Source organism: Pteronotus mesoamericanus, unplaced genomic scaffold, assembly GCF_021234165.1.
Source record: "Pteronotus mesoamericanus isolate MK-2021 breed Mesoamerican mustached bat unplaced genomic scaffold, CSHL_Meso_final contig_68, whole genome shotgun sequence".
Lineage (NCBI taxonomy): Eukaryota > Metazoa > Chordata > Mammalia > Chiroptera > Mormoopidae > Pteronotus > Pteronotus mesoamericanus.
Window position 1 is genome coordinate 3,031,101 of NW_026555234.1, and position 24,491 is coordinate 3,055,591.

General features: G+C 62.5%; 1 protein-coding gene across 2 annotated transcripts in view; it reads left to right on the plus strand.

Annotated features, from left to right (window-relative positions):
* Positions 1 to 24,491, plus strand: part of PPP2R2C (protein phosphatase 2 regulatory subunit Bgamma) — an 86,704-nt gene that overhangs the window by 26,870 nt on the left and 35,343 nt on the right. The gene's annotated exons all lie outside the window — the stretch shown is intronic.

Consider the following 24,491-nt stretch of genomic DNA (forward strand, 5'->3'; position numbering starts at 1 on the left):
AGAGGCGTGTGTTTCGTCGGTGAGAGCGGCCGGGGCCCTGAGGCTTGACCAGCGGCCGCAGCCGTCCAGCAGCGGTCTTTAAGCTGGGGCGTGTCAGAGTCAGATTTTTCATTTAGGAGGGTGTCTCGGTCGGGAGGGGAGCATGAACACAATGGGGAGCTGGGAGGGGAAGGCAGCTGGGGAGACCTGCGGGCTTTCCCGGGAGCGGGGACAGCTGGTCGCACGGCCTGGCCGTGAGAGGTTGTGACCCGAAGCATCCGTGAACACAGACTGCATCTCCCTAATTTAGAAAGAAAAGGAAGATACTCCTCATCTCTGCTCTTCCGGGATGGAAATGAGCTATCCCGAGTCGAGCTAAAGTTGGATTTCTGAAGTCCTTTTAATCTGTGTCTCGTTTCGGGCGTGAGAAGCTGAAAGAGCAGTCCCGCGTGCACATGGTGCCATAAATCAGTGCACGTCACAGGCTGCAGGACAAGTCATTTCCACAGGCGTGCACATCCTTGCACTTGTAATAAATCTAATTTTTTATCTTTTTCGGCTTTAGACGAGAGTAATTAGTCATTTCTGCTGATAGCAGCCAAGCCGCGCGTAGGCAGGGTTAATGGAAAGCGAATTCATCCGAACCGCCTCTGCAGGTCCTGGGTCCATCGCCACGTGCTTCCTGCCTGTTTCCGGAGAGCAGGCTTCCTGTTGATTTCTTTGTCACCTTTTCTAGAAATAGGGTGGCGATAACAGTAGCAAACAACACTTCCTGAGCTCACCCCGCCTCCCTGGCGCCGACGCGGTGTGAAAGGGCCGTCCGCCCCACGAGTCCCGGAGCCCCTGAGCCGACCTCATCGTGTGCTGCGTTTGTGCGGGGCCCACGCTGTGTCCAGCTTCCACGTGCTGAGCAGTCTTGGGTCAGGGTCCAGCTGGGTACCCTCGTATTATTGTTTACTTAATAGTTTGCTTTAAAAATTGCCTCTCCACTGTAAAGGGAAAACCAGCTGCCCCCCGGTCACCATAAAGACCAGCGCAGGTGTTTTAGCTCAAAGGGGACACACGTGCCTGAGGAACGTGCTTATCCGCCAAACCGCACGGTAACAGCCCCTGGGCCGACAGACAGGACGAGGCCGGGCGGACCCTGGCGGCCTGTCACTGAGATGCTCACAGAAATGGTGACAATCCGATAGAACGTCAGCGTGGTTAAAAAAAAAAGAGAGAGATGTTCCATTCCTAATAAATATTACAGAAATGGCACCGTTTTATCTTAGAAAAAACGGTGAAGGTTGTTGGATGGGAGGGACTGTGAGGCGGGAAGCAAAGGCCAGAGGAGACGAGTCCCAAGTGCTGGAGAGGCCCGCCCGCCACCCGCTTCTGGCTGGGCCAAGGGGAGCCAGGGCCCGGGCGGCTGTGTTCGGCCGTGAGGGTGTTTCGTGTTCAGCTGCTTCCAGGGCTGGCACAAAACATTAAAGCCCCAAGAAAAACTGAATTTGAACCAACCTGACTTTCACACTGCACTGATGTCATGGACGACCGCCTTTGCTTTGCCAAAGCAGCGGCGACAGCAGAATGGGCTGCGCCACGGCCCGCGGTGGCACTGAGCGCGGGCTAGAGGCCGCCGTCACGGGGCAGTGAGTCCGGCCGCCCGGGATGGAAGAGGACAGACCGAGAGGCCCACAGCAGGCCTGGCACAGGCCCGTGCAGAGCGCTCTGAGGTGCCTTCCGGAAGGGAGACCGAGGGAAGATTCCGCAGCGAAGCCGGCAGCGCACTGTCGGGGGATGGGCCCAGACGGCCGGAAGAAGAAAAACTAGCTAATAAACTGTCTATCCCGTTCCTTGCAAGGGCCCGCCGCTCGGTCACTGCGAGGAGACCGACTGACAGACAGGAGAGCAGCTCGCTCACGACGGCCTTGTGGGGGGCGGTGGGGGGGAGCAGGGGAGGGCAGGTGTGAAGGAGCAGAGAGCGGAGGTGGGGGCGGCGCTGAGGGCTAAAGAGGAGGCCCTCACGCAGCTTGAGAGGCGCCACCTGTCACTTCTGCGGGAAGGGGAGCGAGGGTAACACCCAGCGTTGGCGGCTGAGCCTTGCTCCGTGCGCCGAGTTCCTGGGCATATTTGTGAGATTTTACAAGTACATTTCACTCAACACAGAAGACAGATGGCGGGAGACACGACTCCTTCTGCTCCTCCTCCCCTTCGCCTAGATCGAGTTCGGTTTTGAAGATGAGGGCCCTCGCGGATTTGTAAGTGACAGCATCCTGGATGAGGAGACAAGTGACGAGAGCTCTGTCCCCAGGTTCCTCTGGCTCTGGTCTAGTCATACCTTCCAGGTCCCAACGTGGAAAGGAAGGGGCTGCGGCAGGTGGCCCCCGGAGGCCTTTCGTCTCAGCTCCCCCGTTGTGAGCAGGACAAAGGGACGGCTTGGGCCAGGGTGTGGTTTACTCTGGAGCAGTGCCAGTCCTACGTCCTGATAGCCACGCTGCGCGCCTTTCCAGGCTTTTAATGAGGAAACGGAACAAGACACTTGTCCTTCATTTTGGTGACCATAAGCTTCCGTGCCCAAAGCAGCCGGGCAGGTCACGCCAGGGAGCAAAGCACAAAATGCGTAAGGAAGACACAGTGCAGTGTGATGCCAAGAATGGCACAGCGACATTCCACGGGGCGCCAGGCAGTGGCGGGGCCGGCGGCGTGCCGGCAAGCCCAGCTTCGTGGGACGCCAGCAGGGCCAGCGCGCACCATTTCTGAAAAGAAATCAGAGTTTCAGGTTTGTAGGTCGGATTTTCCATTTTTAAATGTTCACCGAGCAGTTTTAAAATATCATTTTGAAGCCAAAGCACAGCTGGGGGCCGAGTCGCCCAAAGACATCTCAGGCCTTTGCGGCCCCTGTTTGGCCCCCGCCCTTCAGTCTGTGCCGGAGGTTGGCAAACGGCGGCCTACGGGCCAAGCGCACTGCCTCCCACCCCGTGCATGAGCTCTGGGCGGCGTGCCGCCACACCATTTACACGGGGACTGGCCGCGTCAGGCCGCAGCAGGGCCTCAAGTCGCCACTGCCGGATCCTTTCCAGAAAGCGCGTGCAGACCCCTGGTCTCCATCGGTGAGTCACCGAGCAGCAGGGGAACCACGGTGGGTGCGGAGCCAGAGCGGCCAGCGTCCAAAGCCTGGTGCAGGGAGTTCCAGTTTTAAAAGCGACGACAGTGTTTTTTTCCCGTGCTCCTTTTGGAAGTTACCTTGAGGCAGCCAGTGGCACAGGTGGAAACGCAAATGCCATCCCCACCTCGTGTGCGAGAAGCTCAGTAGAGGTCAGGCGTGAGTGCGGGAGGCTCCGGAGGGAGACAGATGTCCCGGCCGCAGAGCACAGACGTACGGGCGGCGGGGCGCACCGCTGCGTGGCGCGGTCACCCGGAGGGGAGCCCAGTCCCTGTTCCACAGCAGCAGCAGCAGGAAGGGGGGCCGCGGCTGGTGTGGCGCTTCCCAGGCGAGTGGTTCTTTTAAGTTGACATGTAGTTGACACGGGACGTCAGCCTCTGATGTGCGACGTGACGATTCATTCCTTGTACACCCGTACACTGCGATCGCAGTCCACAGTGCCACACTCTGCTCTTCCCTGCGAGGAGGACGTTTAAGACCTCTCTCAGCGCGGCACCTGCGGTGTTGGTAACCGCGGTCGCCATGCTGCGCTGGACAGCCCCGTGACGTACGTGTTTTGTGACTGGAGGTTTGTACCTTTGGGCCCCTTCACCCAGCCCGGCCCCTCTCCGGTGGCCGCCCATCTGTCCTCTGCATCCACACGTGCGTTTTTCTTTTTTTAGATTCCACGTGTAAGGGTGATAACTCAGTAGTCGTCGTTCTGTGCCCGGCTTGTTTCTCAGGGTCCATCCGCGGCGTTGCCAACGGCAGGACTTTCTTCCTTTTTATGGCTGCCTGCTCTTCCATCGCAGGCACACTTTCTCTGTCCACTCCTCTGGGAGGCCTCGTTCTAGACGAAGCTTCACTTCGTGTGGTCTGGGCCGAACGTGGCGTCACACGGACAGACCGTATTCTGAAGGACCCGTCCTCCGGGGAGGCAGGCGGACCGAGGGAGCTCTGCGTGGGGCCCCCCGCCTTCGCCGGAAACATTTCAGGTCAAGGCCGGAAGGGCTGGCCCTCACCCGCAGCTGCGTCGTGGGAACGCTTTTCGGACTGTCTTGCCCGTGAATCCTGTATAAACGGGTGGCTCAGGAAGAACTCGCCACATGCAAAGATAGTAAAAATAATCGACAAGAAATACGAATCATTAAATAACCAGCCTGGCACTCTAAAATACCAGGGAAGTGGCAGGTGAAGAACAGGCAAGAGAAAACAGTTGCCACAAGGCAGATGAAAATCTCAACGGCACAGAAAATCTTGAATGAGGGAAAAAGCACCCGGGGCCGTCCCGGCCCCACAGGCTCTGCCCTCCGTCTGTCCCCTGAGGGATGCAGATGGGGCGGGGGCGGGGTTAGCCCCGGCCTCCCAGCCTGCTGGGCCCTGGGCCCTGGGCCCTAGCCTCAGCCCCAGGCCTCCTCTCAGCCCCTTTACCTCGGGAGGCGGCCCCAGCCAGTGGCGTCTGGGTGGCTCAGACCAGCGGTGCCAAAGGTGACTTCTGTGAGCCGGTCATTATCTTGCTCGTAGTTGGACATAGGCCACGGTGGGAGTATTTACGCCGTGGATATGGCAGATGCTACAGTCGGGGGCCTCCCCCAGCTGCGGCCAGTTATAAACACTCTGCGGCACCTCACCCGTGCCTTGCAGACGCCCCCCGCACCGACCCTCTCCCCGATTACTGGGTTGTGCTGACCCAGGGCTTGAAAACGCAACACTGCCTGCCACCTGGAGTCCCCTCGGGCACCCTCCGCCTTGAGTGGGTTCCCTAAGGTCGTGCTTCTCGAAGCAGGGAAGCGGCAGAGTGCACGGGGCCGCAGGCATCTCCTTTTTCTCATTTTCCCGGTAACACCGAGGACGTCTGCAGAGCTGTAATTTGGTGAAATGACAGAATGGGCTGAATTTTCTAAATGAACCCACCGAGACATCAATGCTGGCCAGGGGCGACCGTTGTGGCCTCCCCGCTGGGGGGTCCACTCTCAGGACTGTGAATGTCAGCTGTCACCGGCGCCCTGAGGGGAGGGTGGTCCTCCCCCCCCCCCCCCCCCGCGCCTGTGTCCCCTGTAGCATCGCACGGACCCTCTGCGGAGGGGCCAAGCAGTGGAGGCGTGGACTTCGTAGCCAGACCACTGGTGTCAGCTGGGCGGCCTCAAGCAACTCGCTTCGCCTCCCTGGGCCTCGGGTTCCTTCTGGGACAGTCCCCCTGGACCCTGCAGGGTTCTGAGGGGCCGGTGAGACAGTGCAGGTGGCAGCCGCGAGGCACCATGCTGCACAGCAAGGACACAGTTGTGGCAACTCTCACCGAGTTTGGTGCTGGGGACCGTGCGGTTCACTCTGGAGAAGGAAATGGACTCACTCGCCACGCCTTACATAGAAGTTCCTGTCCCCAAGTCAGATTGTGGCCCAGATATGAGGTCATGTGACCAGCCAAGCCCTGGGCAGCGCCCGAAGATTCCGAAGCTGGAGCATTCAGCCGGGCAGGAGGCCCCTGCGGGTACCTCTCTGGGCCCCGGTGTCCTCGGCGCGCCCTGTGCCGGGAGGACAGGACCCCAGCGCGTGTGCTCGGGCCCCACCGCACCCCCTGCTCCTCAGCGGCCAGCCCGCGCGCAGGCCCTGCCTTCCTGACCGGGCCTCTGTTACCCTGACAGCGAATTCCGCTCTCCTGAGGGCTGACGCCCACGGTTCAGCGCACAGAAAGGCTCCAAGGGGCTGGCTAAACAGCACGACGCAGGTCGTACACCTGGCTTATCCTGTCAGAGCTTCTTACCCGAGAGCCCGGAGGCAGGGCGAGTGGTGCGGGGTGTTCTGCCGCGTGCGGGGTCGGACCCGCGGCCAGGCTGCCGAGGCCCCGGTGCTGTTCGCCACCTCGGCTGCGGGGTCTATCGCAGCAACAGAGCTGGGGTGTATTTGAGCCGTATGTGGCTGTCTGTTCTGGGGTTTTCTCTCAGAGTTTATTGTTGATTTCTTCGACGTTTTTCTGCGCATTGTCCAATTAAAACTCATCTTAGTGAGGCTTTTCATCTTCATTGTTGTCTTTCCACCAAGTCCGAGGGCCTGAGATTCACTACTGATTGCTTATTGATTATCCACTGTGACCCAGCCTTTAATTTTTGAAAGGGATGTGAAAAATAAGCTTAGAAATGAAAAGAAGAATGTGGCATTTAAATTGCAAAAAGGCAATGCCATGGTCAGAAATGAAGGCCGCTTCTGCTGTGCCCTGTGGTGTAGAACAAGGGCCGCGGCCGATGGGGGGCCAAACCCAGCCCGCCACCTGCTTTTGTAAATAAAGTTTTATTGGAACACAGCACAGCTGTTCATTCACACATGATCCGTGGCTGCTTCTCACAGTACGGCGGCCGAGCTGAGGAGCTGCAGCAGAGGGCCCGTGGCCCCGAAACCTCGCGCACTGACCGCCTGCCCCTTGTAGGCCGAGGAGCCGGAAGGACAACAGATGCCCCCCCGTGTGGCCCCCATGGGGCTTGGGGACAGGGAGACAGGGAGCAGGTCAGACCGGAGAGCTGGCCTCTGTCGGGAGATGCTGATGTGGGGTTGGGCTTTGTGCTCCTTGCCCCAGCGAGCCCTCCGCCAGGAGGACCCTCTGTCCCTTCCAGGGCCCGTGTGCTCCCTCGTCGAGCCCACCCAGGAGAACCAGTGCCCCTGCAGGCGGCGGCAGCTGCTCCCCGAGGCCGGCCGGTGGGCTGGGCAAAGGGGGGCTTTGTAAACAGCTGGCGGGCGATGCCCTGACCCCGGTGTCTCATCAGGAGCGAGTGGCACTCGTGTGGCACCTGGGTGTTCCAGCGCAGTCCTGGTCCCAGGCGCTGTGACCACCTTCCCACATCTGGTACCTGGTGCCGCCATCGTCAGGGTCTGGTGTGGCACCGTGTGGCCACGCCGCCTCGCCTTTCCTCAGGCACTAGTTTCTGTTTACCCCCCCGTTGATACCAGAACCAGCAGTCCGCCAGCCTGCCCCGGGGCAGCGGAAGAGCACAGTGACCAAGTTGGGGGTGACTCTGTTGCCAGGAGATCGTAGATACTCAGCCACCGACTCTCCCCTCTCCAGGCCTGAGCAGGCGGGGGCGGGGAGCGCGCGGAGGGGAGAGGTGAGCGCGCTGGCCCTGGGGCTCCCGGGCGGGGCCGTGGCTGACAAGTCGTAGGAGTGGAGCACGGCCCCCGGGGCCAGAAGTGGAGCGGGCTGCTCCGAGTCCCAGGCGTGCCCGGGAGGGCCCCGCCGCTGCTCCGCAGGTCGGGGGTGGGGATGTGTTGTGCACGGCAAACGAACCTCTTCTCACCTTTGTCTCCCGTGGTTCCTTCTCGAGGAAGGAGACACAGGCAGCGGGACTTGGCAAGAAACAAGCCATTTGTCATGGCTGGGAGCCAGCCCGCATGTTGTGGCACAGCCTGTCCTTGGGACGTCTTGCCCAGCTGTCACGTGGCATAGAAGGTGAGTGTGAGAGAGAAGTGCCCACCCCCTGGTAATGCGGTGAGTGCTCCAGGGGAGGCGGCATTAATGGGTGGAAAAAACTGGGGGCTCCAGACAGTAGTGAGTTAAGCAGTGTCCCCCAAATTCACATCCACCCAGACCTCAGCCTGTGACCTTATTGGAGACGGGGCCTTTGCAGATACTGTAACTGAAGACGAGGGCATGCTGGGTTGGGGGGGCCCTGAATCCAGCTGGGGTCTTTATGGGACAAAGACGGACACACAGACCTGCAGGGCGAATGCCACCGGAAGACGGAGGCGGAGACCGGAGGGATGCGTCTGGGAACGCCCAGGGGGACTGGCAAACCCCCTTCCGGAAGGAGAGAGGCCCAGCGTGGGCCGCCCTCAGAGCCTCAAGCCAGAACCGCCCTGCTGGCCCCTTGCCCTTGGACTTGGGCCTCCAGAACTGAGAGGGAATGCGATTCCGCTGTGTCCAGCCTCCCTGTCCCTCTGTGGTGGGAAGGGACGCAAAGGCAGAGACCCAGTGCGACCCCTCTCTTTGCGGCCCCGGTTTTCTTCCTCTGCAGAGGGAGACATTGGGCTGGATCGGAGCGACCGATAGGAAACCGCCAGATAGGAAATACCTTAGACTTTGCAGGCCACGTACAGTGTCCGTTGTGTGGTTTTCTTTGCTCTGTTGCCGTTGATCTCGGGCTGGATTTGGCCCACGGGCTGCAGTTTGCCAGCCGCTGGGCGCAAGGCTTTAAATCTGGCTGCGGGAGCCCCTGCCACACAATCGGGCCAAATGGCCGCGGATTTGCCGCAGGGCCACAGGCAGCCGCAGGGGGAGCGGGCCCGGAGCCCCCAGGCGCTGGGTGTCTCACCTGTGAGCGGGAACGTGCCTGGTTTTCCCAAGGGAAGGCCCAGGGACCGTGCGAGGTGGGCGCGTGCCCCTGGTCTTCAAGTACCATCCGCACTTCACTCCACAGGGCCGGGCGCAGGGCGGGGCGCAGGGCGGGGCGCAGGGCGCAGGCAAGGAGGCGTGCTGAAGGGTGAAGGAGCCCCTCTGGAAGCCGTCTCTGGGAGATGCTGATGTGGGGTTGGGCCTCGTGCCCCTTGGCCCCAGCGAGCCCCCTTTGTCCTGTTCAGGGCCCAGCCCCCACGCGCCCCCTTGTCGAGCCCACCTGGGAGGGCCAATGCCCCTGCCAGTGGCGGCAGCCGCCCCGCCTCCCCCAAGGCTGGCCGGTGGGCTGGGCAAAAAGGGGGCTTTGTACACAGCTGAGGGATGACCCCCTGAGCCGGACGTTTCGTGGTCCCTGAGCTCCCTCCGTCACAACAGGGACTCCCGTGGTGCCATTGTCCCTTTGGGAGGGCGGGTGCTCTGCTGAGTCACCCCGCACAGCGTTTGACGACAGAGGGGACGTCAGCCAGAGTGCAGCGTGTCCGACCCGTGTCCAGGCTGGCGGGACCACGAGCGCCACACAACCCTCGCAGAGCCAAGGGCTGGCCCGGGTGCATCCCGGCGGGCAGGGTCTAGAGAAGACGGAAATGACCCCCCAAAACAGCTTGAGCCGGGGCTGGGAGCACGGTCCGGATTTGAATTTTGGCCTTGCCGCCCGGCGGCCGTGGGGGCCGAGGGAGCGGCCGAGCCTCGGGCCCGGCGCGCCCCACTGCAGGCGCGTCCGAGGGCAGCCGAGGCGGCCGCAGCGCAGGGGCGGGTTCTCCGTGACCATTCTCTCCTCCCTGAGTGGGTTCCTCTCCCCGTCCCTGGGGTCCTGCCTGTCCTAGAGCTGCCCAAGGTGGCTGTGGTTGCCCCAGTGCACAGATGGGGACACAGAGCCTCCGTGAGGCTTCCCTGAGGCTGCAGGGCAAGGCGAGGGGCGGGGCGGGCACCCCGGATGCCCCTCGTCCTGGTCCCCTCCCCGCCCTGTGTTGCTGCTCACTCAAGGCCTCGTCCCAGCTGTGGACGGTCAGGCCACACTGACCAGAGCGAAGGGGAACTTCCGTCGTCTCCGATCATTGGATTAGATGCCACACATCTTCCAGGACCCCTGCCACCTCCCTGGTGGCTGCTGCCTGCCCCGCCCCCGCCCCCGGGCATGCATGCCCCACTGCATCCCCAGCTCCATCAGGCTCTCTGGCCTCAAGCAGACCCCTTCCTGAGAAGGCCTATTTGGTTGCCCTCGGCCAGGTGGCATCTTTGGATTATTGTGCGATGCCAAGGCCAGGGACCGTGGTCCTGGGGGCCCCCACACCCCAGAGCCTCTGCAGGGGGGTGTGTTTACCCAGAGGTGGAGCTGTGTCCCGAGGGAGCCCAGCAGGCTGGGCTCTGGGCCCTGGGAGCAGGGAGGGGCCGGCTGGAGGGGCAAAGAGAAGTCTCAGAGGGGAGGGGCCGGGGGCCCCCAAAAGGGGGTGCTTCTCGGCAGAAGGTTCCTGAGGCCCACAGGCAGTGGAATGGGGGGGAAGGACCACACCCTGAATGAATGTGACTTAGAGGAGGAGCCTGTGAAAATCTAGTCCATGGGGCCGGCGGTCTCCACACTCTTCTTGTCTTCTTTCCCATTTTCTCCGGAGCGTAGCGGCCACCACCGTCTCCACCCTGGTCCTTTCCACTCCCTCCCTCCCCCTTCTCATCCTTCACGATGTCCTTCCGGGTGCCCCAAGCTCAGGCTCTGACGCCTTCGTGACCCTGGCCAAGGCGGCGGCCCGGCGAAGCTGGAGAACCTTCTGGCTCCGCGCTGGGGAGGCTGCGGAGGGCTGGGCGGGGCCTGGGAGCCTGCGTTTTAAACAAGCCCCTGGGCGTGCTGGTGACAGGAGGTCGGCGGGGCGCGCGGGAGAGACCCCAGGGCAGCTGCAGGGGTCGGTGCGTGGAGGCAGGGCAGGAACTTGGGGAGCTGAGCAGGGCGGCTGCCCTGGCTGGAGCTGGGGTGGGGGCCAGCCAGCAGGGGCCTCATGCCTCAGGGGCCTCATGCCTCAGGGGCCCGAGAGGACCACAGTGACTCTCCCCACACAGCCCCGTCCGGCGTGGCCTCGGCGGGCTCCCCACTGGCTTGGAGCCCATGGCCCTGGGCCGCCCTTGAAGTTTTCCACTCGGCCTGTGTGATGGAAGCTCCGCTTTCCCCTCCCGCCGGAGCCGTCTCTGGTTTCAGAGTTTAGGGAAACCTCTCACTCAAGAAGCTGTTTATAGCGAGGAGCCAGGCTGGTGTCACCATCTACACCCGCCATGTGTCCCTCAGACGCCCTTAATGAAACAGAGGGTCCAGCTCTGCCCCAGCAAGCTGAGAAGAGAGGGACATGCCTGCCTGGAATTGCCGGCAGCCCACCTGGCCGCCTCGCCCGGCTCCCGAGGCTGCGTGAGAGGCACGGACACGGGCCAGGAGCCCGGGCGGGGGCGGGGGCAGGCTGGGCCTGCTCGGCTCCTGTTCTGTAGCTCTTGCCGTGCGATTTAATTAACCCTTCTCTGCGGGTGGGCCCTTGCCACCCGCGCCGAAGGAGGAGACCCAGCCCGGCTTGGGGAGCAGCAGGGACTTGATCACCAGGCTGTGCCCTGGGAGGGGACAGCTGGTGTGCCAGCCGCGGGGGCTGGACTTGTGGTCAGGTTTACATGGAAGATAAAACATCAGAAAGTAAGGGGCGCCTTGGGGCAGTGGCAGGAAGGTGTCTGCCGCGGGGGGAAGGGGCCTTCGAGGGGGGCATTCCGGCCAGTCCTCGGACAGGGCCTGGCTGGCCATGAGGCCGTGTGGCCCGTGGAGAGAGGACCGGCAGGGTGTCGCCCTGCTCTGCCACTCACCACCTGAGGGAGTCCGGCAAGTTGCCCCTTTTCAGACACACGGCGGCAGGGTTCACGTCCTTCAGCCACACGTCACGTGATTCTCATTGGACTCCCACAACAGCCGGTGGAGCTGGGACGCCCGGGGCCCCCGTTTTACCGAGGAGGCGACGGAGGATCAGAGAGGACATCGAGGGCCCACCGCCACACAGCCGGGAAGCGGCAAGGCCGGGGCTGGGGCCGCGGCCCGGTAGTCACCGCCCGTTCAGCGCCGTCTGGGTCAGCGCTCAGTCCGAACGGTCTAATGAGAGCCACACGTGGGACGTTAAGTTTTCCAGTGGCCGCACTGCACAAACAGCAAGACGTAGGTGCAATTAACTTTGCGATGCAGTTACAAATCCAAAACAAGAGCGACGTGCAATCTATATTGAAGTTGGTAAAGAAATAGCTCACATTCTGTTTTTCACACTAAATCTTTGAAATCCGGTGTGTGTTTTATGCTTGAAACCCCTCACAGTTCAGCCTAAGCACGTTTCGGGGGCCCGGGGGCCCTGTGTGGCTGGTGGCCACTGTACCGGGCAACGCAGCTCTAAATGGGGACTTGGCTTTATATCCTTTTCAATGTAATTTTTACGCACTTTTGAATAGTTTCAAATAGTTAAGGACTTTTCGGTTTATTGTCTAAGGGGACCTGGCTTCGGAATGTTGGGTTTCCAGGAACAGCCGCTCATACGGTCTGCTGGAGGGCTGAGCGCCTGGGTCCCAACTGTCCGTGTCTGGGGTTTGCCGGGCCCTTGCTGACCAGGCCGGGTCGGCCGCCATCCGTGGTCATTTCGTGCGCATTTTCTGGGGCTGCCGCAATGCAGTACCTCAAACGCAGTGACGTCAGACAACGGAAGTTAATTTTTTCACTGTTCCACAGCCAGGCGCCTGGGATCCCGGGGAGCGCAGGCTGTGTCCCGCCTTCCCCCCGCCACCCCGGAGAAGAGCCCCCACCGGGAAGAGCCTGTCCTTACTCCTTGCAGCCTTGGGAGGCCGCCCCCACTCCCCGGCTGACAGCCAAGTCACAGTGCCGCCTCCTCAGGTGTCCCTTCTAAAGACACATCACTGGATTTAGGGCCCCCTTGGATTATCTGGGGTCATCTCACCTTGGGATCCTTAACTTTTCTTGACATCTGCAAGACCCTCTTTACAAATGAGGGCACATGGACAGGTTCTGGGGACTGGAAGGGGGACGTGTCTTTTGCTCAGCCCCCGCAGTGGAACATCCGTGTTCGGACAGTAAGAATGGAGATGTGAGGAGATGCGACGGTTTTATTTTTCTCAGGTGTGAAATGCGTACAATGACAGAGGGTCACGAAAGGCCCACTGGGGCCCAGGATCCCCCCAGTGTAGCAGGCAGTGCTGGCCGCTGTCGGCCAGGGCTGGGCCCCTTCGGCCAGGCCTGGACGCGGGTTGGCTTGATGAACAAAGGTGTCAGAGGCGCTCCAGAAGGCACACCGAAAGGCAGCGGGAGGGCAGGGGTGCCTTCAGCTGCTCAAAAATAAATACGGGGACACTTTCCCTGTGCCCTGGAAGGGGCCCGGCTCGGCACGGCACCAGTAAATGCTGAATTTCATCATTGTAATGGTGACGCTCATGATTGGGTATTTATACACCTATCACAGGCTGCTTGGTTATTCATGAAGAGGATGATAGATAAACTAAAGGAGAACAAGACCCCAGCCGCCAGCGCACAAAACAGAGTTGGGCTGGGTCCGTAAGTCACCGCGCAGGTTCCGGTGACAGTGACCTTCCTTTCTGCGTGGCCGGGGCTGCCGGCTCTGCATTACCACAGACATGCTTGTTCAGGGCTCGCTTTATGTGCCCGTTCTTCTTCTCGATGATCGTCGGGCTGGCACTAATTTGGGTTTGCCAATGAGGTTTCCCCGATGTTGTCCTGTCGGCATCTGGAGCCGAGGCGCGCACTGCTCCCCCCCCGCCCCTCCCCCAGCCAACCGCCCCCCACCCCCCGCCGGCGTCTGGGGTTGCTGACGAGAGGGGAAGCCATAAATAGTAATGGAAGCGTGTGCATTCCCGCCGGCCTGGGGCTGCCGTGGGACCCCTCCCTTCGTGGCGTTGCCCTGGGAATCTGCTCCTGCCCTGAGCTCCCGGGGGCCTTGTCCTCGCTGTGGCGTCCCTCGTGTCTCCATCCTCCCCATGCACATGCCGGCTCATTGAGGGATTTGTTCATCTGCTCAGCAAGCCACGGCTGAGCGTCTGCTAGGAGCCGGTCTTCGCGCCGCGCGGGGCGCACGGAGGTGGGAGAGGGAAGAAGGGCTGGGGCCGCCTGGGCCCACCTCTTCGCGGAGCCCCGCCCCCCATGGGAATGTCCTCTGCCCGCCTCCTGCTGAGTCTCCTCACCTGTGGAATGAGGGGCCAATACAACAATGACTGCGCCCCGCCACCCGCAGGTGCCACGCGGCCATCGTGGGGCCTGCTGTTCCCGGCTCGGCGATTCTCAGACAGAGGGGACCGATCTGGGGGGATTCAGAGGGGAGGCCCCTTCCGCCCACTTCCCCCACCCTGTTGGAACTGTTCTGTGAAGAACAGGTGGTGGCCCTGAGAGGGTCACCAGGCTTGGCACACAAAAAACTTACCCACGGTAAACTTGATTTCAGAAAACAATTTTTTTGAGACTTTATTTATTTAGTTTTAGAGAGCGAGGAAGGGAGGGAGAAAGAGAAACATCCAAATGCGGTTGCCTCTCGCGCGCCCCCCTACTGGGGACCTGGCCTGCAACCCAGGCGTGTGCCCTGACTGGGGATCGAACCGGTGACCCTTTGGTTCATAGGCTGGCACTCCATCCACTGAGCCACAGCAGCCGGGGCATACATTTTTTTAGAGGATTGGCATGCCCCATATAATGGTTGGGATATACTTTTCTACTAAAGAATGATTGAGTCCTGCCATTTGCACGGCCCCTCCGGCCCCTGCGCACGTTGGGAAGTGGTGGAGTGAGAGGGTGTCGGCTTTCCTAGCCCAGCCACCACTGCCCGCTCCACCGAAGGGAGACCCTGAGCGGCCAGGCACCACAGCCCGGGCGGACGGCAGGGCGGTGGCGGCCTGGGAGGGAGCTGGGCTCCTGCCTGCCTGCCGCTCCGGTAGCCTTCCCCGGGGACAGGGCTGCGGGGAGTGGCAGAGGGCGGTGGCTGTGTGTCTAACCCCCAGGACTAAACCCGCCCTGGGAGGAAGAGGTTCCGGGCTCCGGAGGGCTTGCAGGGGGCGGGGCCCTCCGCAGCCACGCCTCCTGTCTCGTGCCCTTCCCCAGGTCGGACACAGAGCTGTGATTTCAGTGCAGGGTTGTTTCTGTCCTGTTTTTAAAAATCAAATAAAACGTTGGGGAGGGGCGGGGAGCCGAGGAGGAGGACTGGAGTTGTTCTTACCATTCTCCGCTGCAAACCAGCTCCTGTTGCGGTGCCTCTGAACCCCTTTAAGCGACATCACAGAGCGGCTCGGGCCCCGCCCCTTTTTAATGCCTCGCGGGTTGAGCGACACCTCCCCGTGGAGGTCCCTGCCACAGTCCCTGCAGTGAGCGGTAATTGTGGTGCTCCAACGCTCTGTTCTAATTAGCCCGGAGTGGCCCCTTCTGGCTCTGCTCAGGGCGCCTCTGCCTCCCGGTTTACCGGCTGGTCCTAAGAGGTGTGCGTTAGTGCGGAGAGCAAGAGGACACACGTGTTTCTCGACCGAGCGGTTCTTCCTCAGGCAGTTGTTCAGGTGGTGTCCGAGGCCCCCTCTGCTGCCCTCCACTCCGCTGCCGTCCTCCTTGGGACGGCGCTCCCACCTCCACGCGTGTGCCTCTTCCCACCCGGGTTCCCCCCTCACCAGCAGGGTTGCTGCTCCGGCTGACCCTTCAGGACTCGGCTTCCGTGCCTCCTCCTCCAGGAAGCCATCCCTGATCTCCCGGCCGGGCCCTCACAGTCACCATGTATCCCTCCCCTCGCCACACCACGTGGTGTTTGTTTACATCCCTGACTCCCCCACGAGACTGGAGGCGCCTCATGGCAGGGGTCTCCGTGTCCCCATGCAGAGGCATGACACATGTCTGCTGCCATGGAAGGAGAAAGGAAGGAAGGGAAAAGGAAAAGGAAAGGAGAGAAGGAAGGGAGGGATGGGGAGGACCTAACGGGGAACTGTCAGAGCCAAGCACCCCACCTACTAGCTCATCGTATTTCCATCTTGCGCCTAAAATAGCAAAGAGGGGCCGCTTCTCGATTTGGTGACACAGGGGCGGCCTCTGTGATGAACTCAGGGGCTGGGGACAGCAGAGGCCTGGAGGTCCGGCAGGCGTGCGGCAAAGCCAGGTGGGTGCCGGCCGCCGGACCTCGGGCGGGCGCTCTCCCCGGTGAGGTGGAGGCCCCGCCCCTTCCGGCTGCCTGAGGACCGGCGACGAGAAGGACGGCAAAGGCCACGCCCGGGCCATTCCCGAGCGCCTCCCACCTGATACCGGGCGCCCGCGCTGCGGCGAGGCACGGGGTTCCTGCCGCCACACCGAACTCCACGCCCAGATGAGGGTGCCGAGGGGCAGAGAGGCAGAGTCACTGGCCCAGAGTCACGCAGCCGGTGAGTGACAGAGCCAGTCCTCGAACCGGGGTCCTCTGGCTGTGAGGCTGGCGCCGTTGACTGTTCTGCTCTCCTGCCCCGCGTGTGTAAGCCTGTAGGACCACTTAAGTGGGTACTCAAGTGACAGCCATTGTCATCATCATCCCCAACACCCTCTTCATCACCGTCATCCCCCACCGTGGTGTCCAGGTAACAGATGTCCCTCCATGGATTCTGCTCTTTGAGTTTACGACTGGCGTGGAGCTTGACCCCTGGGAGTTCACTGCCAGGGCACCTTGGAGCTGATCTGCGGTCACCACTCCCTGGTTGTGGCCCCAGGAGCCACTTGGCTGTCGGGCCCACAGACCACGCAGAGCAGAGCGGAGACCCCCAGGCCCGCCCAGCGGGGGCCTGGAACTAGGGTGCGCCGGCGTTCAGGCCTTTGCGTTGAGCTGAGCCCAGGCTACTCGCCCACCCATTGGCCTTGTCCTTGGTCTCCAAAAGGTCAAAGGACCGCATCGTCTTCGTCCGATGACTGTCTGGGATCCCTCGTCCTCGAACCCCACAGGTCGCTGTCATGGTGGCGTGTCCAACCCTGACCGGGGACGTGCGGACGGAAGGGCTACAGAGCAGCGCGGCGCTGAGGGAGGGGCCGCAGGCGGCGCCTGAGAGGCCTCGGGAGCCTGGGCCCCGCCACCGCCTGTGGGGCTGCACCCCACGGCGCGGATGTCTTCGCCTTGACCAGATTTTCCACAAGGGCAGGTGGTAATGCCACCCCCGAAGGCGTCCCCACCTGTAGATGAGGTCACGGGTGTGACATGGTCACCACGCTGGCCCGGCTGACATTTGTCACTTGCTCAGAAGAATAATGCACTTGGGCTGCAAGTCTGTGTCTCCAGGAAAAACCCAGGAAAGGGGCCTGGGAGCCTGTGGCGGACGGGCAGGGAGGGCCCCACGCCTGCCGGCCCCCATCCTGCCGGGAGGTGCCCCGGCGTCAGGACGAGGGGCCCTGGGCCCAGCCCGCATAGAGGCTCTCTGCTGTGGTCTACACCCCATGTCAGCCCTTAACAGGAACAGGCTGTCCTCCTCTACTAGACTGTCACCCAGACGCTGGGACAGGGGACCTTCCCAAGGACGGGGGCGGAAGGAGCGTGGCTCTGCGTGGACACCGTACAGAGAGTTTGCTCAGTTGCGGGGGAAGGCAGGGGCTGCGCTGTGCATGCCTGGCCACCTCTGAGCTCTTGTTGCCTCGTACAGGGCCTAGCACTTAGCAGGTGCTCAGTAAATACCTACTGAAGGAGTAAATGGCCCCGTTTGGGGAAATGCAAAAAGGCCAGGCTGGCTCGAGGGGAGGGCCGTGCTGGGCGCAAGAGCGAGAGACGGCCGTGGGGAGCCTCGGGACGCTCCTGATGGGCGACAGCCCTGTGCCAGAGGAGCCTCTCTGGCCCCTGGGACGGCTGGGCCAGGGTGAAGGCAGGGGACTCGAGGAGGAGGCAGCGGTCTCCCGGGCGACGAGTGACAGCGGCTCGGGCCAGGCAGAGCGGGGGAGGCTGGCGGCTCTGCCGGCTGTGCCGACCACGGCCTCGGCCCGCAGCCCCAAGCCCGAGTCCCGCCTCCCCGACCCCGAGAACAGACGCAGGCCTGGCAGGGGGTCTGACCGGCAGGCTGACGTGATCAGGCCCGACAGGGGGCTTGTCCTCAGGCCATTTGGCCGCACGGCCCGCCTGCGGGGTCCGAGGAGCTGGCCGCAGCCGGAGCAAGGGACCGGGCCTCTGGGAGCCAGGATGGGGGGCACAGGAGCCGGCCCAGGCCAGCTGCCCTGGCAGACACAGTCCTCCATCTGGATTGCCCCAGGCCGTCCCCTCCCGCCGTGGCGGCACCTTGTCCAGGCGGGACAGCACCTTCCGGTGTGCAGGGCCGCCCGGCGCCGGCCGCTCCTATGGTCACCGTTACACACACGGGGAAACTGGGGCTCGGGGTGACGGAACAGCCAGGAGAGGGAGCCCGAAGGCAAAGTCACCACATCTCACAGCCTCTCCCTGTCCTCGCCTCATTTATTCATTCTTGCCTTTCCCCTTCTCCCAATATCCACATGGGGCTGCGATGTGGTTTGCGTGCATCGTGACAGTAATGTAGGACTAAGGGCAGTGACAGTTTCTGAGCTGTTCCCACTGCCAGGCACTTTGATCTTTGTTGCCCCATTAAACCCTCACAGCCCTGAAACGACAGTGTCCTCCCCACTCCAGAGACCAGGGAGAGGCTCAGGGACATCTGTACCTTGCTGGGAACCAGGCGGCCGGCAGAGTGGGGTCCCCCGTCCCAGCCCAGGCAGCGCCTGACCGGTGGCTCTCAAACCCCAGCGCTTCTCGGGAGCCTTGGCCCAATGCCGATCCCAGGTGCCAGCGATTCTGACCCAGAGAGAATCCGGGTAGGAGAGAAGCACAGGCGACTGAGTTGCAGAGCTTCCAGGAGGTTGTGCTGCAAGAAACCAGCGAGCAGACTGGCCTTCCCTCGGTCCCCTTCACCTCGACCCTGTAGCTGCTGGCCTCGGGCCACCTGAGCACCTGGAGGGCCCACAGGGGTCCGATGGAGGGGCGGCACGTGGAGGCTGTGCCGAGCCCGAGCTGGCCCTCACCCCCGCTGGGGGCGCAATCCGGCCTCCACGCCAGCAGCCTGACCGGGGCCTGCTGACCACAGGCAAATCCTCAGCTGCTCAGTCCCCTGTCCCCAAGCCCATCTGCCTCTGCGCCCTCCAGGCCCCCGCAGCTCAGCAGGGGCTGCCTGGCCCGGCTGGGAGGAGCCAGTCGCCACAGCCCGGGCCTCCTTGCGCCCGTGAGGGGTGGCGCGGTTCCCCGCGCTCTGGCTCCCGCTGTCCCCCCCCCGCAGCTGGCAGAGGTGGCTCACCCATGGCCAGGGGCGCAGGGCCCCTCCTGGGCTCCCCGTGCCCTCGGGCCCTCTTCCGGGGACGGGGCTCCTGCTCGAAGGGAGTGGGGCCTGTCCTCGAAGCCGTCACAACCCCCGTGGAATGTCATCCAGCCGTCAGAAGGGCTGACCCGCTGACCTCGGCTGCAGCCTGCGCGAACCTTGGACCCATGGCGCGGAATGAAAGGAGCCGGACGTGTGAGGCCGCGGGCTGTGCAGTCCTGCTTCTGTGGAAAGGCCGGAAGAGGCAAATCCGCAGTGGCCAGGAGGGGCACGGGGCGCCTGCTGAGGTGCGGGCTCCTCTTTGGGGGTGACGGGAACATGTGGAATGAGATAGTGGGGGCGGTTGCATAACACAGCGAGCGCACCAAAAACCGCGGAGGCGCACACGGTATAGCGGTGTGCCCAGGGAGCCGGCTGTCACTATCGCTGGTCGGGTCCAAGGCGTCCCGAAGTCCCGCCCGGAGCAGGTCCCCCGGGCTGCACGCAGTCCTGGTGGTCAGGACGCCCTCTGCTACCCAGACCCTGCCTTGGGACGCCTCTGCTAAAGCTGGGATATTTAGCATCCTGTCCTGAACGTTAACCCTGTCCTCACCGCGGCCTGTGTGAGCCCGGAGGGACTGTCTCTATTTTACAGGCAGGAAACTGCGTCTCGGGGAGACGGGACTTGCTCCAGCCACACAGCCTGGGACCCGTGATGCTGGGCCTTGAGCCGGAGTCACTGGTGTCAGGGCCTCTGTCCCCTTGCTGTCTCTCGCTGTCTACATCCCTAAGGGCCGCCACGGGCCTGACATGGGACACTGATACAAACAAAGGAACCAGATGTTGGCGCGGAGGGCTTGGCGGCTTCCCCGGGGGAGCGGCCCTGGAGCTGCTCACAGTTCCGAGGAGCGATCAGAACTGTGCGGGTGGCCCGTGAAGGGCATGCTGTAGTCTGCACCGCGTAGACGAGGCACCTGTGTGTGTTGGGGGAGGGTGTATGTGCCCGGCTGCGAAGCTGGGCTGCAGCTGGAGGGCTTTCTCTGGTCAGGAAAGTCTTTCTCTTAAACGCCTTCTCTGCCTCTACAGCAGGGTGATAACCCGCACAGCAGAGCCGGGTGGGATGGCCACGCTTTGCCTTAAGGGTGCGGTGACGGGCCGTGCCCGGCGGCCCTCCTGTCCCAGCCAGCTGCCGCTGCGTAGCAAGCCACCCCGGGCTCGGGGCTCAGACGGCACGCCTTCACTTCAGCTCCTGTGTCTGCAGGTCGGGAATGTGCCTCAGCTGGCCTTGCCGGGCTCTGTCCCATGTGGGCGGTGGGCTGGCTGCAGGCTGGCCTGGGATACGTCAGCTGCGGTGGCCCCTCTCTGGTCCACGTGGCCTCCCATCGCCGAGTGGGCCAGCCAGCGGGGGGCGGGGGCGGGGGGGCGGTTTCCACAGTGGAGCCAGGGCCTCTCGCTTCCTCCACGGCCTGTGGGCTAAAGCGCGTCCCAGGCCAGGGCAGGGCCAAGGGCGGGCAGTCGGCGCCGCCTCTGGAGGGGAGGGGCTGCACTCACCGTGTGCGGGGCGTGGACACAGGCAGCCACCCACTGGGCCGCCCGCCCCTGCTTCTCCAGACCCCGCTCCTGTCTCCAGGAGGCCCCTGGGGTCCCACCCCTCCCCCGGCCTCCCCGCCCTGAGGACGTCCCTCCCCCGGCCAGCTCTGCACCTTGACAGGCTTCTCCTGGACGCGGAGCCCCCTGGGGGCTGCTCCCTTGGCTGCTACCCACGCCCTGGCAGCCGCTCCTCTCAGGGGAGCCAGGGACGGGCCGCTTCACCGCGCTCGCTCACCCAGGCTGCCCCCGGACACCACGCCTCCTGCCTGTCCCCGGCTTTCATTCAGTGCGGCCCAACCCCCTCCTCGACAGCAGCCGTTACAGACGGCGCTCCCCCCGAGAGGGCCGGGCCGGGCCCTCCGAGGGCCCCCTCAGCCGTGGGCCCCGATGTCGGACCTCGTGAATGGAGCCAACAGCACATACGGTGACAGGCGAGACGGACCGGCAGGGCAGTGTCCCCCCTGACAAGTGTTTTCGTCTGCCCTCCTGTGTGCAGGCCTGTGTCCCAGCTTCCTGGGAACCTGCCAGTCCACAGGCCATTTGAATGTCACATAAACCCTAGGAGAGCTGCCCTGGCGGGTGTGGCTCCGTGGACTGAGCGCCAGCCTGCGAACCAAAGGGTCAGTGGTTCAATTCCCAGTCAGGGCACAGGCCTGGGTAGCGGGCCAGGTCCCCAGTAGGGGGCGCTCGAGGGGCAACCACACATGGATGTTTCTCTCCCTCTCTTCCTCCCTCCCTTCCCCTCTCAATAAATAAGTCTTTGAAAAAAAAACCAACCAACCCACCAACCCTAGGAGAACTGTGGCCAGGCAGGGGCGACGGTCCCCATTTCACCAGTGCGACACTCAGGGCTCAGAGAGGGTGAGTGATGTGGGCGAGGTCACAGAGCTGGTAGCAGGACTGGGGCTGGAATACCCTCCTCTTGATGACAGGCGCCGTGGGCATCGGTCCCCACGGGCTGGAGCCACAGGCCGGGGCGTGGCCGGCCCGGCGTCAGCACAGCTCCATCTGGGGGCCTGGGGGCCAGGGCGTCCCTGACGGAGGCCCACACACTCACTGACGGCAGCGGAGCTGTTTGCCCACAGCTCTGGAGGCTGCAGTCTGACATCAAGGCGTCCATGGCCGACTCTGTCCCTGGCCTCTTCCTGCTCCTGGGGTGGCCAGCGCGCCCCGCGCTCCTCGGCTGCTGGTGTGACGGTTTGGGGGACGGGGGATTGTGACCCGCCCACTGCTCTTCCCGCACTGCGGTGCGTGCGGACTCTGACTGCTATGTGGCCTGTAGGCAAAGAGTGCGTGTGTGTGCGAGTCCTAGAACAAACTGCAGAGGGACGTCAGCTCTGACCTTCGAGCATCTCGGCTCCGGGAGATTCACTGACCTTCGTCCATGGAGCCGGGATGACGCGAAGCCAGGGGACTGAGCCCGGATGACGCACACCGGACAGTCACTCGCCTCATCGGAATGGATGGTGCTCGTCTGGCCGTGGGGAGCTTTTCAACCCCTCCCTTGGTCTCTTCGTTCTGTTCCCTCCTCCCTCCTCATAAACACCTCTGCCTGCACGGAGAGGGGGAGAGGGGCTTTGAGACGTGAGCCCCCACCCTCCTGAGAGAGGGGCTTTGAGACGTGAGCCCCCATCTTCCAAGTGGCCAGCACCTGAAAATAAACCACTTTCCTTTCCATCAGTACCTGCCTCTCGAGTGTTGGCTTTCGGAGCAGCGGGCAGCCGGACCTGCTCTCGATGACAGTGGGCACATCACGCCAGTCTTTGCCTTTGTTGTCACATGACCGTCTGCCCGTGTGTTTGTGTCCCTGTGTCTTCACATGGCCTTCTTCTCAGGACACCTGTCATTGGTGTAGGGCCCACTGTTGTCCAGTATGACCGCATCCTAGCTCAGTCACCTGCCAAGGTCCTATTTCCAGATAGGTCCGAGTCGTGGGTAGCAGGGGTTGGGACTCCGACCTATAATTTGGGGGGCACAATTCAACCCACAGCGCCATCTTTGACTTTCCTTCTCTGGCTGTGGCTCCTGCTGCGGGCCTGCCATGGGCCTGGCCGCTTGGGACAGCCCTACCGACTTCTTCCTGAGCCCACAGGGAGGCCTCTGACTCCCTCCCCAGGCGTCCTCACTGGTGGGGCCCCCGTGCCTGGTCCTGGGCGCTTGGCGGGTGCCCCCATCCGGGGTCCAGCCTGCCTCGCCAGCTCTGCCTCGCCATTCGGGGGGCCCGCCAGAGCTGCAGCAGAGCAGAGGGGCCTCACCAGGCAAGGACAGCACGGGGTTTCGTGGGACTTCTCCCTGGAGGACACTGGCTGTCACCATCCCGCAGCCCAGGCCTGAGGAAGCCGCGCCCTGGCCTGCGGTCCAGTCGTGGCCCCGTGTTTTGCAGGATGGACTGGGGGTGGGGGGCTGGCGGTTAGGATCCCAAAGCTGCATGGGGAGGTGGGGTCGCGGAGTCGTTGCACACGCCTCTGAGCTGCTGCCGCAAGTTCCGCAGAGGCCGAGAGGGGAGATGAGAAGGAACTTAGGTTTCCGTCGGGTAAGGTTGGTGATTCCTTCAAGTCAAGGTTCTTCCTCCCGGACCCCTGGCCTCCACTGACTCACGGGGGCTTCCAATCCCGGGCAGACGCAAGGCTACCTGTGCTGCAGATGACAAAGCTGAGCCTCGGAGAAGGGGTGTGACCGACCCACGGCCACGCTGCCAAGGCAGTGGGGCCCAGACCGAACCCAGGGCGGCGACTGGTCCCTGAGGAGGTGGGGGGATGTCGTGGGGGCGGGTGGGGGGCGTCCATCTCCGCAGCTGCGGACAGAAACCATGGCCAACGCCTCCTTCAGGGCTGGGTGCGTCGGAGGAGGCGGGGACATGGGGCAGACAACAGTTGTGAATGGCTGCAGACTTAGGGTCTGTTACTGTGGCAACCGCCCGCACTCTGGGCTCACGCTGGCTCTGGGTACCAGGGGTTACACTGCCATTTTAATTTAATAGCATTGTTATTACCCATCATAAAAATAATATAAATTATGCATATGTGCAATCTCTTCAAACCATATTATGTTAAATATGTGCATTTTTGCATATCCATTATACCTTAGTAGAGCTATTAAAATATACGTTCATTACAGAAAAGCCTAGAAAACATAGAAAAGTAGAAAGAAAAAAATCGTTTACGTCAATCTCCTTACAGCAACCTTCCCTAACATGGTGGAACATTCTCTCCCAGCTTTTTTCTCTCTGCCCGGTTTGTTTGCTATTTAACGTGGCTGTGATCACTGGTCTATATGATTAAAAACATTTTCTATACAGTTTTACACCCTGCTCTGGCCGCCTTCAGGGGTCCTGAGAGGAAATAGGAAGAAGGAGAGCCCCTTCCCAGAACCCCAGCACTGCCGGGCTGTGCTCTGGCTCGCAGCGTCCGGGGCCCCTGCGCCGGGGCGGGGGCCGTGCCGGCCATTGCCCGCTCAGCGAGCGCTTCCTGAAGAGCTGCCTTCCCGGCCTTGTCTTTTTAAGTTTCACGAAACGTGCTTTTCTCTTGATAGATGAACACGTCCAGCCTGTCGTCTGCTCCCGACACACCTTTTAGCTCCTCTTTTCTTTGCCGGCAGAGCTGGCGTTTACCTGTGGCTCAGAAGGCCGGTGGAGGGCAGGCGCTGCCTCTGGCGGGCACTGGTTGGCAAAGAAAGATGCATTTACTGAGTAAAAGTGGGAAAAGCACTTGAGGCAGAGAGAACAGCTACGGGGATAGGAGGTGGCGGCACTTCTGAGAGAAGCACGGAGCCCAGAGTCAGAGGGACCGGCTGGGGTCGGGGGGTGGGGGGGTGGAGGCAGGAGGGGCTGGAGGGAGGGCGTCAGTTCCCTGGAGCTGAGTTAGAAACTCACGAACACTGTGGCACTCAGCACGAATGCCTGTGACCACGCGTCTGCTGATTCTGCTGGTGCAGGCCTGTTTGGGCCCCTGGGCCCCTGCCTGGGGCTGGCCTGGCCGAGGGGTGGGCTCTGTCACAGACAAGTAAGTCCTCTGGCCTCCTCCTGCCCCGGCCCCATGGGCTGCCCTGGGCAGGTCCTTCCCTGGTAGCGGCAGAGGCTCCGGCCGCGGCCTGTCTCCTGGAGTCCCGCAGGCCCAAGGAAATCCCAGG